The sequence below is a fragment of the Ambystoma mexicanum genome, chromosome 14 (assembly GCF_040938575.1).
Source record: "Ambystoma mexicanum isolate Mex_15411 chromosome 14, UKY_AmexF1_1, whole genome shotgun sequence".
Lineage (NCBI taxonomy): Eukaryota > Metazoa > Chordata > Amphibia > Caudata > Ambystomatidae > Ambystoma > Ambystoma mexicanum.
In genome coordinates this window covers 203,457,163-203,469,254 of record NC_090940.1, presented here as the reverse complement: position 1 = coordinate 203,469,254, position 12,092 = coordinate 203,457,163, and the positions used below count along the sequence as shown (strand labels likewise).

The 12,092-nt window shown below is 51.2% G+C and overlaps 1 long non-coding RNA gene and 1 pseudogene across 1 annotated transcript in view; both read right to left on the bottom strand.

Moving 5' to 3' along the window:
• Nucleotides 1–12,092, bottom strand: part of LOC138527614 (uncharacterized) — a 278,990-nt gene that overhangs the window by 213,906 nt on the left and 52,992 nt on the right. The gene's annotated exons all lie outside the window — the stretch shown is intronic.
• The window catches only part of LOC138527522 (aurora kinase B-A-like), a 43,925-nt pseudogene that overhangs the window by 1,141 nt on the left and 30,692 nt on the right, over nt 1–12,092 (bottom strand).

The window sequence follows — 12,092 nt, the reverse complement described above, 5'->3', positions numbered from 1 at the left end:
TTCAGCACAGTGGCACAAAATAACATTATATAAATACATGTACATACAAGCAGCAGGAAAATAAAAAACAGATACACTTTCATATTAATAGCATGGATAAAACATTATAAGCCGAAAATATGACGAAAAGCAGTAAAAGCAACACATTCATAATCTAAAAATGAAAATAAATTCGTGCCTCATTCTATGTTTCGGGTCCGGAAACAACGGTGCCGGTAAGCTTGCCAGCACCGTTGTTTCTGGACCGGCAAACTACGGGTTTGCCTGCCGGAGCCGCTGTACCCGACAGGTCTGACCCTGCCGGGCACAGCGGTCATGGTAAGCAAAGCTGTCACCGAAGCACCGAAAAGGGGGGCTTACAATTTACTGACGCCTGACTTTCCGGACCGCCGGGGATGTAATCCCTGGTATTACCGGGAAGTCAGGTGCCGGTAAATAGTTATGGGTCCGGCGGTAACCTGCCGTATCACCGGCACGGTTACCGCCGGACCTGTAATGAGGCCTGCAACCACAAGCCCAAGACATTTCAAAGCACCAATTTAAGTCACTCATAGCCCCCTACAGGGCAGGGGTGGCAGTATGAAAAGCTGAAATGAGTTTGCTCAGTGCAGGGAGAGACGACTTGCAGCCCTGCGGTATAATCTAAAACTTCTTCAGGATGAGCAAAGTGCGAAAGCGGCCCAAGAAAGAGAAATATGTCAGTTCGTACGCCCTTTGCGCCACGCCCGGTAGATTAACATAGCCACTGGCACAACGACATCGGGGTCTACAGTCAAACTCAGATTTGCAGTGGTTCCGCTAGCCTCCGTCAGGGTGGGCTTTATGTAAAGACCCCTCAGGCTCCTAAGACTCGTGCAGAAAAATAAAAAATGGCCATCTCCACATTCAAATCGCACAGAGGGCATACATCTGTTCTACCACCACCCCACGATTTTGTATAGGAGGCTAGCCCCAGTGTGCCTAGGCGGAAGTCAATATATAAGGCTTGCACATATGGTGGTTCAATGTAGTCTGGATATGCCTCAACGCCGAATACAAGCTTCCTCTCAAGGTATTTGGCTGCCAGCCTCAGTTTATGACAATCACTGATCATATTTTCTCTCTTGATGGAGGTTATGACTTTCTTATCTTGGTTATCACAATTTTTTTAATAAGCTGAGGATGGCTCCAGAAATCCTGCGCATCCAGAACTGTCAGGGTATTCTTCACGTGGGTTTCCCATGGTAAGCTCTTCCCTCCAGTTAATCTAAGCAGATGAACATGGTAATAGATGCCAAGCCAACCTCCATACGGATGAGCGCGTTTAGGGTCCCTCAAGATAGTAAATACACTTTCTTCAGGAATGCGTTCCCTGCAATAATTAGATTTGGGGAGCTTGCATAGCCCCACATTTCTGCGTTATAGGAAGCAGACATCACGGCCTGCTTCCTGTATAATTCAATTGCCGGTAAGGTGGCCCTCCATCCATGACGAGCGTGAACGCTCAATATCCCACCACAAGTTCGTACACCCTTTGTCAACTCGGGAAGACCAGAGCCCGTTTTCGTTAAATCTAACCCCCAAATGGTCATAAAATGTCACTTGCTTGAGCACAATTCCCCCAACACTGACCATGATCCGTTGTTGTTTGGCAAACTTTACTCTGAATACCATGGGTTTGATTGTCCCACAGCTGAGGTAAAGCCTGAGGCCGCCACACTGCTTTGTGAAGGATGCCAGGACCACCATAATCCCCTGGGGGATGTAGATAGTAAGATCGCATCATGCCCAAATAAGAGTGCCAGTAGTTTGTCTGGGTCCATCTTGGGGGGGTCCAGGCAATCCTCGATTAGTGTCCTAATGACTTTGTCAATGAAAATGCTAAAAAGGAGGGGGCGAGTACACACGCCTGCCTCACCACCCAGGACACCTCAAATTGGGGGGTTGTCTCACCTCCAAAACCATGTGGAACTATTGCTTTATTGTCGTGGTAGAGAGTCTTTACTATCATCAGCAGCTTGGCCGGCATTTTTATACACTGCAAAGTCTGCCGAAGCAACTCACTGGGCACTCCATCAAATGCAGTCTTGTGGTTGACAAAGGTGGCATATAGATTCAACCCCCTTAAAATGGCACACTTTTGCACCAAGATAGACAAGTGAAAGCATTGTTCCACGGTGCCTGTACCTTCTTGGAAGCCTGCCTGCATTGGGTGAATGATGCTCTGTTTGTCGATCCAACCCTGAATATGGTTTAAGACGGGGGGCCAGGGGGGGAACGCGAAGCGTTTCCCCCCGGGGGAGTTTTTGGCGCTGCACACGGCCAGCGAGTGACCGTGGGGACAGAGCACCTCCTGGGGTATTTAAGGGGCCAGGGAAGGTTCGGGAGGCAGGTGACGGTTGGACTTGGCGATTGTCAAGTCCTGTTGCCTGCTCCCGAGCCTTCCCTGGTAGTAGCTGGGCCTTCAGGCGGGCGAGATAGTAAGTTGAGGTAGGGGAGTGTGGGAAGAGCGGGCGGTTAGGTGTTTATAAAAAAAAAAAAAAAAGAGAGAGGTATAGTGCAGTTGTGTGTTCACAATAATAGGAGAGGTGCTGTAGATAAGACACCCCTCGCTTCTTACCGTGGGTCCCCGTATCTCCGGGTCACATCGCGGGGGCATTGCAGGAGGTTGGGGGGCTGCAGGGCTCCGGGTGTGCCGTTAAGGAGTGTCGGCGTGTCACGCGTCCCCCGTTCGTGTGTCGGCAGGGTGGGGGGTCAGGGGAGGGATTGAGCACGGGTTAGCATCTTGTTTCCCCGCAGCTCCGCTGTTTGTCTCCCGGCTTCGGCGTTGAGTGTGGGCGCGGTGTCAGCGCCGTCCAGAAAGGGGGCAGTGCAGCTCCGTTAAAGGGGCAGTGTTTGTTTTTATCTGGGAAGCGTACGGTGCGGCTTGGGCACCGCCAGGTGGCAGTGTGCCTGGACATTGCTACAGCACTAGTTGGTGCCCGTGCTGTTGTTCTGGGCTCTTTTGTTGGGGAGCTTATCAAGGTAGAAGGGGGGGGGGGGGTTACAAGGGTAAAAAACATTTTTGTTAGGGTTTTATTAAAAAAAATATATATATAATAATTATAATAAATAAATACTCAAAAAAATAAATAAATAAATAAATAAAATAAAATAAATAAATAGATACATAATTAGGGAAATACATATTCTGTCTGGGGTTTCATAGTACCAGTGGGTTATTATTGTTTAATTTTACGCTGTACAAAGTTAGCAGGGTTGGCATTTTTGGTATAGGTCCACGGGTAGGTCTTGGCTCAGGGGCTTAGTTAGCTAGCCTGACTGGGAATACCCCTGGTGCACAACTAGATTGTTGGGCACAATGGTGGGCCGGGGAGCTGGCAAGGAGGGATTGGTCGATGCCAGGGCACTGAGGGAGTCCCTGGCAATAATTAGCAGGGCATCTAGGGCCCAGCTGGAGGGGGTGGTGGGGGAGGTCACGGGTGAGGGGGAGACAAGTGGGGGTAGGCCGCAGCGCAGAGCGGCAGCCGATGGGTCTCTCGCGCCAGGGGTGGCTTGCACCCCCGCGGCGGGGAGAGGGGAGGTGTGGGAATCCAGGGGCAGGAGGATGAGGAGGGAGATAGACAGGAGGGCGTCCGGGGAAGAGATGATTTCGGGTGAGCAGCCATGTGGGGAGGTAATGAAGGATAGCACTAAGGAAGCAGTGAGTGCTCAGAGGGAGGGGGCTTGAGGGAATAACGGCGGTGCTAGGGATGGGGCACAGAAGGGGGTGCAAGGGCAGCAGGGAAGAGGGGGGAAATACCTGCGTAAGAGTGCGGGTGGGAGAAGGAGGGAGAGGTCCCCATCAATTGAGGTGGATAGGGTGGGTGCGGAACGGTCCCCCGGTTAGGAGGAGTGAGGGCGGAGGGCGCTGCTCAGCCCCGCTGGTCAGGTGGAGGTAGAGGGTTTGGGAACGGCCCCTCCTCGGTCAGCGTTCGGAGAGCCTAGAGGATTCAGCATGGGCCCTAGCAATGAGGACCCCAGGGCAGAGGTCGGAGCGCCTCGCCTGAGTGAAGAGGACCAGGCAGGGGTTTCCACGGCCCCGCCGAGAAGACGTCAAAGGAGTGGCGGGGTGGACACCCCGGGCTCGCAGGAAGGAGATCAACTCGTCTGGGGCACAAGCTCGCAGCCACAATGGTATGGGACGGGTGATGAAGTTGGTTTTGAGGATTACGTGGGGCAGTGGGAGGGGGAAGGTTATAGGGAGGTGGGGGAAAGGGGGGAGGAGAGAAGATATTGGGGGTGGGATCTGGAAAGGCAGGTGCAGGAGGGTCAGGGGGTAGGAGGGCGGGGGAACTGTTGGCTGGGCGAGTCTGCTGACATGTTTTGTCCCCGCAGTAGGAGCCCTCTAAGAAAAGCGATGAGGAGCATTGGTGTGGACGCCAGACCGCAGACGGCCGGTGTGGAAAGAGGTGAGCGGGAAAGGGAATGGTCTTCGGCATGGCAGAGAGGGGTCACAAGAAGGGGGACGGGAAATGAGGGGTCTGGATTGCAAGGGGTAAGGAAGGAAGTTGGTGTGCAGGCCATTGGAGCCTTGGGGGTTGAGAAGAGCATTTGCTCAGTGGAGATTCAAACGGTCAAGGTGGTGGAGCCATTGGGGCTCGAGGTGCAAGGGGGAAAAGAAAAGGAGGTTGAAGGGAAAGGAAAGGAGAAAAAACTGCCATACATGGGGATAACAAAACCTTTGGGGGCGCACTTGATGGCGGCGACCAGGGAGAAGATTCAGGCGGGGGAATTTGTAGATGTTTTTAAATTGCTCCATAGGGAAGTGAGAGCTAAGGAGGGGTCTAAAGAAGAGGAGAGGGAACTGGCTGCGCGACCAAGGGTACCGGTGTCCATTGAGAATTGGACGTCGGCATTTATCATTTATGCCAGTGTTTATTGTGAAAAATTTCCGGAGAGGTGTGTGGCCCTACTTAAATATATGGACGTAATTAGGAAGGCTTTCACGAGTTTAGGGGGATTTGCCTGGGTAAGGTATGATGAGGAATTCAGAGCGAGGATGGCGGAAGACAGTCAGGCGGTCTGGGGGGAGATAGATATGGATCTTTGGCTGCAATGGATGGCCCCAACGAGGCCTGCCCCGACATTACACACTGCAAGTGGGCTGCCGGTGCCCTTCCGGCCCTTTCTTGGTCGCCCCGCCCATGAAGGGGTGGTGGGAGGGGGCAGAGGGCAGTCCTCAGCAGCATGTTGGGCGTTTAATAAGGATGGCTGCACAAGGACCATGTGTAGGTTCAGGCATGAGTGTAGCAAGTGTGGAGGAAAACACCCTCTCAATCAATGTTTCCAACAGGGGAACAGGGGAAGGGGGAGAGGTTCGGGCAGAGGGGTTGTGGGGAAAAGCTTTTACGCCAATTAAAGTGGGGGTCCTGCAGAAATGGTTGCAATTCTATCCAGACAGGGAAGGGGCGAAGATTTTGAGTGAGGGGTTTAGTGAGGTTTCAGATTGGGTTACCAGGGCCCAAGGGTGAGCCAGTGGGCTGAAAATCTGAAGTCAGCCAAAGAAAATGTTGAAGTGGTAAGGGAAAAATTGAGCAAAGAAATAGCGGCGGGAAGGATCGTGGGGCCATTTGATGACCTGCCGGGTGACTTGGTTATATCCCCACTGGGGGTGGTGCCCAAAAAAGCTCTGGGGGAGTTTCGTTTAATACACAATTTGTCTTGGCCGGAGGGCATGTCAGTGAATGATTTCATTGCTCCGGAAGAGTGTGGGGTTGTATATGCAAGTGTTAACCAGGCAGTGGAGCTGATAAGGAAGGTAGGGCGAGGGGCCTTCATGGCCAAGTGTGACATCAAGGCGGCGTTCAGGTTATTGCCGGTGCACCCAGAGGATTTTTGGTTGTTAGGTTTGGAGTTTGAGGACCGCATATACATAGACAAAGCGTTGCCAATGGGGTGCGCAATTTCCTGTATGCTGTTTGAGCAATTCAGCTCTTTCCTACAGTGGGTTTTCTCATTTAACTCGGGTTGGGAGAGTGTGCTGCACTACTTGGATGATTTTCTGTTTACTAGCGGGGCAGATAGTGAGGGGGAATGCAAGGGAATGCTGAAGTTGTTTCAGGAGCTAATGGAGGAGTTGGGTGTGCCGTTAGCGGAAGACAAAACGGAAGGGCCTGCAGTGGTGTTGACATTTCTGGGAATTGAACTGGACTCAGTGGCTATGACCTCACGCTTGCCGCATGACAAGGTGAGCAAACTGGTGGTGTTGCTGGAAAGGGTGGTGGGGGCCAAGAAAATGACGCTGGTGGACATGCAGAGATTGGTGGGGCATCTGAATTTCACATGCAAGGTGGTGGCCCCAGGGCGGACGTTTTGTAGGAACATGGCGAGGGCTATGGCGGTAGCAAAGTGTCCGCATCACCGGATAAGAGTATCGGGGTCAGTGAGGGAGGACTGCAGAATTTGGCTGCGTTTTTTGGAGAAGCTTAATGGGGTGTCGATGTGGTTGCAGGGGGACCCGGTGACATGCGAAGTGCAGATATTCTCGGACGCAGGAGGAGCAGGGGGTTTCGGAGTATTTTGGGGGGGAAAATGGTGTGCGGAGAAATGGCCTGATCGGTGGTTGAAGGCGGGAAGGAGTATAGCATTCCTGGAATTTTTCCCATTACTGGTGGCATTGGAGTTGTGGGGGAAGGATTTGCAGGATAGGAAAGTGAATTTCAATGTGGACAATGAATGTGTGGTCCATGTGGTAAACAGGCAATCAGCGTGGGATCAGAGGGTGGCAAGACTCATGAGGGAATTTGTGCTGCGTTGCATGGAATTGAATGTGGTGTTTAAGGCAACACATGTGCCAGGGAAGGATAATGGCATCGCTGATGCATTATCTCGTTTTCAATGGCAGAGATTCCGTGGATTGGCTCCAGATGTGGATCAGGAGGGGCAGCAGATTCCGGAGGAGCTGTGGAAGATAGGAGGATGAGAGCGCTGGCTTTGGTGGAGGGTTCCTTGGCTGGGGCGTCTAGGGAGTCTTACAGGAGGGCCTGGGAGGATTTCATTGGGGGTGAGCGCGTAGTTGGAAGGGCAGATGGGATGCGGAAGAGAGGAGGAGGGATGATGTCATGAATTTCCTCCTGAGGTGCATGGACAGGGCCTGGTCAAGAGCAACTATAGCGAGGAAGTTAGCAGGAGTTGCTTTTTACGGGAAATGGTTTTGGGGTTTCCAGTCGAGTGGGGGGGAAATGGCGAGTAGGATGTTGGAAGGATGGGCAAGAGAGAGTAAGAGGGACAAGGACAGGAGGAGGCCAATATCGGCACAGTTGCTGCAAAGGTTGGTTAAGGTAGTTGGGGGAATTTGCTGGTCGGTATGGGAGGGGGAGCTGTTTGCGACCTGTTTTACATGGTTGTTTTTCGGGGCTTTTCGGGTTTCGGAGCTGGTGGGGGGAAAATGGGGTTCTGGGGGTTTGCAGTGGGAGGATGCGCAAGTTACAGAATGGGGTTTGGACATCAGGATTAATAAGTCTAAAACGGATCAGAAGGGGAAGGGTTCCTGGGTTTTTTTGGGGCTGGGGAGCAAGGATTTATGCCCAGTGCGGGCAGGCAGGGTGTGGAAAGAGCGGTGTGGGGGGAAGTCAGGCTTGGTGTTTAAACATGAGGAGGGGTCGCCGGTTTCAGCGGCACAAGTTTTGGGGGTATTGCGGAAGGCTCTGCGAGAGGTAGGAGAAAACGGCGAGGATTTTGGTACACATTCATTCAGGATGGGCGCAGCATCAGAGGGTAATAGGTTGGGTTTCACGGAGGATAAGGTGAAAAGTTTGGGGCGTTGGAGGTCTGGGAGATACAAGGGGTATGTCAGGGAATTTTCATAAAGGGGAATTTTAAGGATGGGGGTGTATGTGGGCTGACAACAGTGTGGGGGTTGTATGTATTGTGTTGGTAATTTTGTAATTTCTTTTTCAGATGCTGTGCGAAAGGAGGGGGAGTTGGCGCAAGTGTGGATTGTCGGCCATTCAATTGTTAAATGGGTGGGGAAGGAAGCGGAGAAAAGGGTTATGGGCAGGCAGCTGGGGTGTAGCTATAAGGATGTGGTGGTAAGATGGCAAGGGTTAGGGGGCCTGCGCTGGGACCAGTTGCTGCCTATGCTGGCGGGGATGCAGGAACGCTACGGGGCGCCGGAGGTGTTGATTATTCACGCTGGGGAGAATGACCTGGTTAGGGATACGGGGGTGGCCCTGCTAAGGAAAATGAAAAGGGATTTAGTTTGGGTGCGGGAAATGTGGCCTCGAGCAGAGGTGTTGTGGACTAAGTTGTTGCCGCGCAGAGTGTGGAGGGGGACGAGGAGCGAGGGAGCGATAGAGAGGGCTAGAAAGAGAATTAACAGAGAAATGGTAAAGTTTTGTGCCTCCGTGGCGGTGCAGGTGATGGAGCATAAGGAAATAGTGTATGAGGGATTTATGATTTTTAGGGAGGATGGGGTGTACTTGTCGGTTTATGGGAACAACCACTATTTGGCGGACCTGTGCTCTTGGCTGGGAGATTGGTTAAAGAGTTGGAAGTAAAGGAATGTTGTTGGGGGGTGGGGCAGAAAGAACACCTCGGGGGAGGGTTTTTCTGGTGCCGGGGGCATGGCCCCTTTTGATGTGGGGGGAGGGAAGCACAATGGGGGAATGACACGGGAAAGGATGGGGTGGTGCTGCTTGCACAAGCGGGCCACCCCGGGGGAACAGGTATTGAGCCTGGAGGAGCATGGCCCCAGGGAGAAAGCGGGACGCCTGGAAAAGGGGTAAGGAGATGGTAGGGTCCAAGGGAAAGGTAGGGAGGAAATGGCTTTATTTAATTATTTAATTGTTGGGGAAATGGAAAGGTGTAATTAGTTAATTGGTTGTTTAAATATTTCGTTAGTCTGTAAGGCCATGGAGCCAGGTAAGCGTTTTATTGTAAGCTTTGGCCTGTCACATTAAAGCGACCTTTTCCACTTTTAAATGAGTCTGGGTTTTTGTGCAGAAAGCCAAAAGGGGAGTGCCGGGGGGAACCCGAAGCGTTTCCCCCGGGGAAGTTTTTGGCGCTGCACACGGCCAGCGAGTGGCCGTGGGGGCAGAGCGCCTCCTAGGGTATTTAAGGGGCCAGGGAAGGTTCGGGAGGCAGGTGACGGTTGGACTTGGCGATTGTCCCGCCCTCCCACCCCTTCATTTTGGTTTAGGCCTGGGGGCTGGTTTATTAAAGGGGGGGGGGACCATTGTATATTGGTATGGACAGGGTTTTGTTTTTTACGTCCCGGGGCAAGTTGTTAGGTGTTTTTTTGGTGTAGGTAATGGGGCGATTGCCTGGTAGTTTTGTGTGACAGGTCGTGGCATTAGTGAAGTTGTGATGTAAACATTTCTGTTGCTGATGTGGCAGGTCAGACTGGCTGCAGGTCATAGGAAGGAGGAGATTTGTGTAGAGGGGAGTATGTAGGGTATTGAAGTGGGGCTGGACTCCGGGGGCATGTCCCCTTTTGATGTGGGGGGAGGGAAGCACAATGGGGGAATGACACGGGAAAGGATGGGGTGGTGGTGTTTGCACAAGCGGGCCACCCCGGGGGAACAGGTATTGAGCCTGGAGGGGCATGGCCCCAGGGAGAAAGCGGGACTCCTGGAAAAGGGGTAAGGAGATGGTAGGGTCCAAGGGACAGGTAGGGAGGAAATGGCTTTATTTAATTATTTAATTGTTGGGGAAATGGAAAGGTGTAATTAGTTAATTGGTTGTTTAAATATTTCGTTAGTCTGTAAGGCCATGGAGCCAGGTAAGCGTTTTATTGTAAGCTTTGGCCTGTCACATTAAAGCGACCTTTTCCACTTTTAAATGAGTCTGGGTTTTTGTGCAGTAAGCCAAAAGGGGGGCGCCGGGGGGAACGCGAAGCGTTTCCCCCCTGGGAAGTTTTTGGCGCTGCACACGGCCAGCGAGTGGCCGTGGGGGCAGAGCGCCTCCTAGGGTATTTAAGGGGCCAGGGAAGGTTCGGGAGGCAGGTGACGGTTGGACTTGGCGATTGCCCCGCCCTCCCACCCCTTCATTTTGGTTTAGGCCTGGGGGCTGGTTTATTAAAGGGGGGGAGAACCATTGTATATTGGTATGGACGGGGTTTTGTTTTTTACGTCCCAGGGCAAGTTGTTAGGTGGTTTTTTGGTGTAGGTAATGGTGCGATTGCCTGGTAGTTTTGTGTGACAGGTCGGGGCATTAGTGAAGTTGTGATGTAAACATTTCTGTTGCTGATGTGGCAGGTCAGACTGGCTGCAGGTCATAGGAAGGAGGAGATTGGTGTAAAGGGGAGTATGTAGGGTATTGAAGTGGGGCTGGACTCCGGGGGCATGTCCCCTTTTGATGTGGGGGGAGCGAAGCACAATGGGGGAATGACACGGGAAAGGATGGGGTGGTGGTGTTTGCACAAGCGGGCCACCCCGGGGGAACAGGTATTGAGCCTGGAGGGGCATGGCCCCAGGGAGAAAGCGGGACTCCTGGAAAAGGGGTAAGGAGATGGTAGGGTCCAAGGGACAGGTAGGGAGGAAATGGCTTTATTTAATTATTTAATTGTTGGGGAAATGGAAAGGTGTAATTAGTTAATTGGTTGTTTAAATATTTTGTTAGTCTGTAAGGCCATGGAGCCAGGTAAGCGTTTTATTGTAAGCTTTGGCCTGTCACATTAAAGTGACCTTTTCCACTTTTAAATGAGTCTGGGTTTTTGTGCAGTAAGCCAAAAAGCCTTTGCAAAACATTTTCCCGTATGATCCAATAAGGAAATTGGGTGGTAATTGGCCTTGTTTTCCCTCCCGCCCTTTTTGTAGAAAAGAAATAGGAACAGTGTTCAGGTTAATGCAAGCCACAAATATTTTCCATAGGACGGGTGCCGAAATCGAGATTTCATCCTTAAAGATGTCGCCCGGGATGCAATCGGGCCCTGAAGCTTTCCCCCATTTTTGAGAACCAATAGTCGTGACAATTTCCTCGAGAGACAGATGGACACCTTCCTCCCTCAACGGCATATCCTGCCCAGACTCAGATGGTTTAGCCCCCATTGTGCCTGTGAACTATTCCCTGGTATAAAGTCTTCCAAAGTGTGCACACCAATCATCTGAAGTGATGCTACTTTCTATACCTGGTGGGCCATTAACCCCCAAACCCACTACCAATTTCCAAAAGGCGATTGTATCTCCCCTTTCACAGGCTGATGTTAGTCATTGCCATTCCATATTTAAAGACTCCTTTCCTTAGCCTTGATTAACATTTTATACGGTTGTCTGGAGGCACAGAGACGTGCTTTGTCAACCGGTGGTCCACTAGCAAAGCCATCCGGCAAAGCCAAGATCATACCAAGCATTAATAGTCAGTACATGCTTGTTGACCCTAGATCCGCTACAAGTTACAAAGGGTTATATGTTACCCACTAGCTTCGCGAACTCCCTTAAAACACTGACATCGCCAAACCCATTGTTAAGGATGTTTGTTACATTTGGCAACATCATCTCGTAAAGTGGCGGTTTGCCTTCGCGTTCCACCAACTTGGCCCACTTGATCTCATGGCACGGCTGATGCTCCACATTCATCTTCACCAGCTGAAACATTTAATTATTATTATCTTTATTATTAGAATATTTATATTCTAAACCTAAATCAGGAGCAATGAAGTGCTATACAGGTCATAGAGAAAATATTTGCTGCAACAATTTTAACAAGTCATCAAGTAAACCTTAGAAATAATTATCGCAGTACAATATACGGAATGGCGCCTGCCAAGATAGCTGGAATCTATGTTAAACTAAGGTGTTGCTGGAAGAGCCAGATCTCCTGTTCTTTCCTAAACTGAAGGATACTCGGAGCAGCCCAGATGACCACTGAGCTGGCATTCCAGAGGACTTAAGTGTACCATGAGGTACTGGTTCCTAGTTGTCTCCTTGTAAGCCAGTCTAGTTTCCAGTCTGGTGATGGTCTTACTGCAAGATGACCGTGTGTGGTTTGATGTTTGTAGTTTGACCGTCAGGTAAGCTGGCGTACCAACAGTGGTTCCTTGTAACAGAGGCATGCAGTATTGAACCGTATCTTAGCCGGGGATGGGGAACCAGTGTAATTTGCGCAAGGTGTTGGTGACACAGTGAAATCCC